This window comes from Phaseolus vulgaris, chromosome 2 (genome assembly GCF_000499845.2).
Source record: "Phaseolus vulgaris cultivar G19833 chromosome 2, P. vulgaris v2.0, whole genome shotgun sequence".
In the NCBI taxonomy this organism is placed as follows: Eukaryota; Viridiplantae; Streptophyta; class Magnoliopsida; order Fabales; family Fabaceae; genus Phaseolus; species Phaseolus vulgaris.
In genome coordinates this window covers 9,126,479-9,133,900 of record NC_023758.2, presented here as the reverse complement: position 1 = coordinate 9,133,900, position 7,422 = coordinate 9,126,479, and the positions used below count along the sequence as shown (strand labels likewise).

General features: G+C 35.1%; 1 pseudogene; it reads right to left on the bottom strand.

Moving 5' to 3' along the window:
- Positions 1-644: 644 nt before the first annotated feature.
- LOC137813182 (small nucleolar RNA R71) lies at positions 645-750 on the bottom strand (annotated as a pseudogene).
- Positions 751-7,422: the final 6,672 nt, after the last annotated feature.

The following is a 7,422-nucleotide window of genomic DNA, read 5'->3' as shown; positions in this document are numbered from 1 at the left end:
AATAAATAATAATATAAAATATAAATTTGCGGTTACTACTGGTGAATTTTTCCTTCTAACCCTTGCATTAGTTGTTTTTATATGATATTGAGAGGTCAAGTTCCAGAAGACCACTTGCTATTTGAAGCAGAAATTGAGAAGGTGGCCAGAAAAAATCGAAAATCAAAGACAAAAGAGAATCAAGAAGATGATAGAGAGTATTCTTCAACATTTTCTTCTTTTTTCATTGATATTTTTCAGGAGAATAACAACATGGCGGGGGAGGAAACACCACCTCCTAGGAGAACTCTTGGAGATTACGCCATACATCAAGGGCCTAGACACTTTTCTAGCATTGCAGTGCCTGCAACTAACAAGGCCTTGGAGATGAAGCCCGTGTTCCTTACCCTCATTAGTACCAATCAATTCACGACGATGGATCATGAGGATCCTCATACACACTTGGCTACTTTTTATGAATTGGTGGGAACTATGGGTTTCCAATCAGGTGATCTTGAGAGTGTATACATGCGTTTATTTCCTTTTTCTTTGGCAGGGAAAGCAAATGAGTGGCTTATATCTCATCCTAATCAGAGTTTAACCAAATGGAAGGATGTGGAGGAAAATTTTTTTGCAAAGATTTTTCCCAATCTCTCGCTACATCAATGCTAAGTCTGAAATATCTATGTTCAGACAAGGAGTAGAAGAGTCTTTCTGTGAGACATGGGAGAGATTCAAGAGGATGCTGAGAAAATGCCCAAACCATGGGTTTGAAGATATTGCTCAACTGAGCATATTTATTAATGGTCTCAGATCAAATACAAAGATGCTCCTAGATGTCGCGGCTGGTGGCACAATGATGGCTGTTGATGCAGATCAAGCAACAAGGATTATAGAAGCTTTGGCCACAACTGACTATCAAGCTCAACATGATAGACAAAATCATCAAAAAAGAGGAGTATTGGAGTTAAACACTGCAGATGCATTGCTAGCTCAAAACAAAATTCTGACACAGCAACTTGAGCAACTGACCGCACATATGACCCAATTACCCCAAAAGTTGCATGCTGTTCAATCACTCAAAAGTCAGAATGTACCTCTCAGGTGTGATTTTTGTGGAGGTGATCATCCTAATGGTCACTGTTCTTATCAGAACAACGCATCCGAAGTTGAGGTGAATTATATGGGCAATCAAGGAAGGCAAGGCAGTTTTTCCAACAATTATCCTCAAGGTTGGAAAAATAATCAAAATCAGAATTTTGGATGGAAGCAAGACTATAATTCATCCAACAACAAGGGCCTTTCCAACAGCTGCATCAATCGAATTCTCCATCTATTCCTGACAGGATGAATAAAGTGGAAGATGTTTTGTCAAAGATTGTGAGTACACAGGAAAATGGTATGACTACGATTAGGAGCATGGAAACTCAGATAGGACAGTTAGCTAAACAAATGTCACAACTCACACAAACTGTAGAAGGGAAAATTGGCCAATTCTCAGCTAACACTACCACCAACCCCAAGGAGCAGTGCAATAACATCACTACTGAGGGAGAAGAAAATGATGAGATGGTGAAGGTTGAAAAAGAAAAGGAAAAAAATAAGGAAGAGGGAGAAAATTGTGAAATTGTAGAAATCGCAAAAGAAATATCCCACAGGAACATAAAAAAAGAAAAGGAAGGATTATTTTCTGACAATTTGCTTCCAAAAAATTATTTTGCAGGATGGCCAGAGAAAAGGACATATTTTGATGAAGTTAGAAGTAAGATATGTTATTTTAAAAATAAATATGGAGAGAAGGAAGCAGGGAGCAGTTTCTCAAAAACTTTGCCAAAGAAATTCAGGGATCCAGGGAGTTTTACTATTTCTGTGTCAATTGGTAATTTATTTGTGTATAATGCTTTATTGGACTTAGGGTCAAGTGTAAATTTGATGCCATTATCCATGTTAAGACAAATAGGCAACTTGGAGGTTAAACCCACCAAGATGCAGTTACAATTGCCTGACAGAACAGTGAAGTATCCCTATGGTGTGGTTGAAGATGTCCTTATGCAAATAGACAAATTCATATTTCCGGTGGATTTTGTTATCCTGGACATGAAAGAAGATGAGGATGTCCCTTTGATTCTCGGCACACCTTTAATGAAAACTGCTAAAGTCATAGTTGATGTTGACAAGGGAGAAATTCTTGTAAGGTCTCGTGATGAAGAGGTAAAATTTAATCTTTTTAATGATGTAACCAAGTGTATTGCAGATGAGACTGGGAAACAAGAGGAAATTCCAAGAAATAGTGAAAAGATGAAGAGTTCAAAGTCAAAGGAGAAAGTTATACGTCATGAAAAGTTAGAGGCAAAAGGAGACAATCAAGGAAAGCTAGTGGAAGGAGAGAAGTATCGTCCAGGACAACCTATCATGCTCAACGCAGGTAGGGGTAGAGGAAGGAAGAAAACGAGAAAATTATGGGTCATCAAGGAATTGAAGAAGGACGGAAAAATTGAAGTTGAAGAGCCATATTCAAGACGGACAAAAGTGATAACACAAGCACGAGTGGAACAAGATAAATATCCACCTTGAAAAAACAGGCGTCAAGCTAGATGACGTTAAACGAGCGCTTACTGGGAGGCAACCCAATCCAAATTTTAGTTTTAGGTTGTTACCTTTGTTTATTTTATTTTTCAAAAAAAAAAAAAAAAAAAACCTTGTATGCCTCCTAATCATTTTGCAGGTTATGTATTTTGACCTGAGGACAGGTTCTATTAGTCAAGGGGGCAGATCCAGCAAATGAAGCAAGACTATAGATAAAGATTTTAAAAAAAAAAGTTGGATGACTTCTGAAGAAGAGAGGATTGGGCAAAAATATGGTTTTATCTTTTTAATTCTCTTTTCTTTTCAATTATTTGAATTTTATTTTCTGTTTAATTTTTATTTTATTTTTTGGTTATTTTGTTTTCTGTTTATTTGCTTATTTGTTTAGTTTGTTTTTATTGCTTATTTTAAATAAATTTTCCTATTTTGTTAGTTTGGTAGTTTAAGTTTTGAATTATCTTTCTTGACTAAATTTCAGTTTTAATTTGTTTGTTTTCTAGTTTTTTTTTTCAAATAAAAAAGAAATAGAATATTAATTTTGAATTGTGGAAAAAAAGAATTTGTGTTTAAATATTAAATAGTGAGATGAATTAGACACAGGTTAGAAAAGAAAATATGATTGAATCCTTATTCAAATGTAGTTCAAATATGATACATGAAAATTTAACAGGATGATTGATTAGGACAGATAATGACAAGACAAAAAGGAATGAGACCATTTAAACCAAGTGAGTGTGTGAACCTTAAACAGTTTTTTTGAGAGTTTTACTGATGAATTGACAGTTGTGGTTGCTTAATTTTTATTTTTGTTGCATCATAAAAGAGCATGAAGATGATTGAGGCATTTGTTTGTGTTAATTAGGAGCCAGGGCCAAAAAGCCAACCTTTATATTAGAATTCCATTTTTTTATATCCCCTTTGGGCCAAGAAATTTTTTGTTAATATTGCACCTTAACCTTTATTGATATAATTTTCTACCCTTTAGCATGTCTAAGGAAGGAGAACATAGATGCAATACATATAGAAAAGGGAATGGTTGGTTCTGATTTTGAAAGTTCAAAAAGTTGAAAATAGGAAGAATCTTTTCCTATTATTGAAAACAAAACAAAAAAGTAAGAGAAACCGAAGAAGAAAAAGAAATAAAAAAAAAGAAAGATAGAAAAAAATTTCATGAAAAGAAAGAAAATGAGGAAAAAGGTGTCATCGAAAGAAACTGGTAATTAGATAACATATATGTTCTCTATAATTGAATTGTAGGTATGTTCTTCTTCTTTAAGATGTGCATTTTGTTATCTAAGAAAAACCAATATTTTTTGGAAGCCCAGCCTCATTACAACCCTGGAAAAGACCTCAAGATTCATGTTTCTAATATGTTTGTGATTTGAAAATGAAATGAAAAGCAACTGTGATTTGTTATGATTCAGTGAAAATAGAGAGAAACACTTACCCGTGAGCATATGAGAAGATATTCCTTGATGAATTGTCATTTATTTGTTTTGATTTGATTCTGGAAATTGATTGTGTCTATAATTTTCTATATTTGAATTTGGAAGCATCATAATTTTCTAATTTGATCTGTTGTTTAGTGAATTAAGCTGTTTGATATTTAAATTCAAATATATTCATTTACTTTGCTTGAGGACAAGCAAGATTCTAAGTTGGGGAGAGTGATAAGTGTCTAATTTCAGTAATATTTCATATTAAAATATAGGCACTTATGAGGATTTATTGCTAATTTACATATAAAATAATCCCTAATTTATGAATTTATACCTTTTTACATTTTTTATGATCTTTATTTGAATAAGAGTATTTTATTCCCAAATTTGATGTTAATTGCAGATTTCTAAGGAAGATTGGAGATTTGGATTAAAGATGAATGATTTGAGCTAAAAAGATAAAGATAGAAGGTCCCAGAATGGAAAAGATGCAAAGAAAGATTGGGCCTTTTTTATGTTTTATCATGTAGCCCATTAGCGCGACACAATAAACAACCTAACCCTAGAAAACTAGGATGAATAGAGGGCTAGAGGCTAAACCTTAGTGTGCCAGATTGAGAGGAAAACACCATAGAGTGAATTGTAACCCAATTGGGAGAATGGAAGGTGATAGAAGTATGCGTGGCTAATTCTACCTTTGGGATTGGGAGTAATCTGCTCAAACTCTTATGTATTGAGGTGATATTTTATATATTAATATTCAGTTCTTGATTGATAATTGGTATTGTTGTTTTACTTTTAATTTTCCGTGACAAATTGAGAATCTTAAATCTGACCGGGAGGTATTTTTAGGGTTCAGACCTAAACAACAATACTTAACATATTTGAGTGTTAGGAATAGACTTGAAATGTTAATTGCTATTAAACATCTGAGCTTCTTTCTAAGTTGTTCTTATAATTATGCGAGGGATCGATAGTTAGGGAACATTCTTAAGGATTTTATATGCGAGGAATCGATATAAATGATTTTTATACGGGCATCAATTTCAATTAAAGAACTTAATATTGACATGTTAATCAAAATACATGAGAGTGAGAGAGATGAAACCTAATCCCTATTTTTCCAGTTGAAACAATTAATTCTTTGTCTGTTTTCTTATTGATCATCGCCAACACAACCACTCTCAATACACTTTTAATTGTTTTGTTCTATATTTAGCGATTATTGTAAAATGAAAAACAAAAGAGAAAATGAAAAAGAGAAAGAAAGAACCAAATCAATCATGTTGACTCGTGCCATGCTACAAATTGCACCTCCAAAGTGCCCTTCCTCCTTATCTTTTAAATTACCAAATAAAACCAATTACTTGACATCTTGGACAAAGAAATTTTGGGATGAACATCAAACACCTCCTAAGGGTTCTCACCTTTTGAGAGGATTTTTTTCATCAAACCTTTTCATCCCCAAATATTCTTTCCCAACATGGCTTGTACGAAGAGCTTGCCTTTTTGAACTCCCCAAGCTCAAAGAACATAAGTTTGTTTCACTTTCCACACCTTGCACTCTTTTATATGTGAACAAACTAACTATGTTATCTGCATGAATTCTAAATTTGAGGTCGAATTCTCTCAAACTTGGGGGGCATGATACAATCCAAACCAACAAGGAGGAGATGATCAGGACTCAAATTACCATTCACACTTTGAGAAGTCATCTCAACTTTCAAGTGAAGACCCCTCCAAGGATCTTGCAGACCTCACTAGAAAGAGGAATGGGCAAAAACCAGAAGATCAAATGTTCTTCCTTTTAGTCTTCTTAAGAATAAACCAAGTTGTAAATAAATTGGGCTCACTTTAGGGGTCCAAATAGAAAGATAGGCTATAATAGGTGCCTTTAACACAATAGGGGGTGTAGTTATCATTTTAGCTTGTTTTTAACCTAGTTTATAGAAGAAGTGGCCTAAGGTGTGGTTTTGACTTAGTCAAACCCTAAAGGAAGCCCCCTCACACATTTACCATCCTACCCTTGCTTCTTGGTTTCCAAGGCACCATCTCCTATAAATAGGGTGCCTTCCTCCTTTTATAGAAGAAGGAAAACTCTGTACAAATTGTGTGAGGATTGTTTGCTCTAGCAATAGGTCTTATCTTGAGTGAGTTTGAGAGCTCTCAAGTGGCGGCCCTCTACACTCATCTTGGAGGAAACTATACTCCAAGTGGCGTGTCCCTTCTCAATTCACACCATAAGCTTTCTTCTTCCATCCTTTTCCTTCATTTCCATTATGCCACTTTATTCTTGTGTTATATACTTGTTAAAATTCGGCTTTCCTTTGTGTTATTGTGTTGTTATTCCTTTTAGCTTTCGGGCATGGCTATCTTAATTGGTCACATATGCAAATCTCGATGGTTCTGCTTCTCCTGTCTCTACTTCACTATTAAAATGGTCATACCCTCTATAAAAGAGTACTTGTCCCTAGACCATGCTACATAGGAGGTGAACCAATCCGGGGTCATCAATGGGTTTGCCTACCCTTGAGGAATATTGCTATCCAACCCTTGGTGGATGTGCATTAATCTCTTGTGATTAGAACTTATTGTAGTTGCATACTCCTTGGTAACTCTGAGGCAGGACATTTTTTCCAAAATTAAAGATTTCACGGAAGGGTATGATGAAGGAACAACTTGATGGATAGGAGATTGTGCAAGCGGTATTGGAGAGTGATGTTGTTAAGGGTTGCCAACATGAGGATTTTCATCTGCATTTGTACAATTTTGCTTTGTGAATCTCCTGCCAATTGGAGGGTTATTTTTACAGTGGGATTGACCTTTATCCTATGAGTTTGATAGAGAGCAATGATCAGTGCAAGGAAGCCCAAAAAACCTTTTGCCTTCTGATTATTTTTATTCACTTCCAATGTGACAAATTTATGAATTTCATTTGATATGATTTTTGCCACATCAATAGAATAATCTTCCTTTAAGAGAAAATACAAAAGGTGACCCTTGGTATGTTTAGATTAGAGATGTGACCAATTTGTACCATGTTTCCCAGCATAAAACCTCCAAACCTGAGAGAGGGTATTCATATCTTTTCTCAAGATTCTCAGGAGATTTCCCGTTGGTCCCAATTGGTATGAGCGATTTGGGATACATATTTCTCGACCAACTTCTCGTTCATTGAAACCATAGGTAGTGGTTCTCAGCCTCTTATAGGTGCATTCAATTCCTTCCTTTAACTGCAATGGGTTCCCTAAATATTCATTGATACAAGCCAAGCCAACAAGAAGATGACAAAGGATGCAAATGACCATTCATACTATGAGAAGTCATCTCAACATACAAGTGGAGACCTCACCAGAGGGAGAAATGGACAAATACCAGAGCATCTAATGTTTTTCCTGCTGGTTTGCTTAAGAGACAA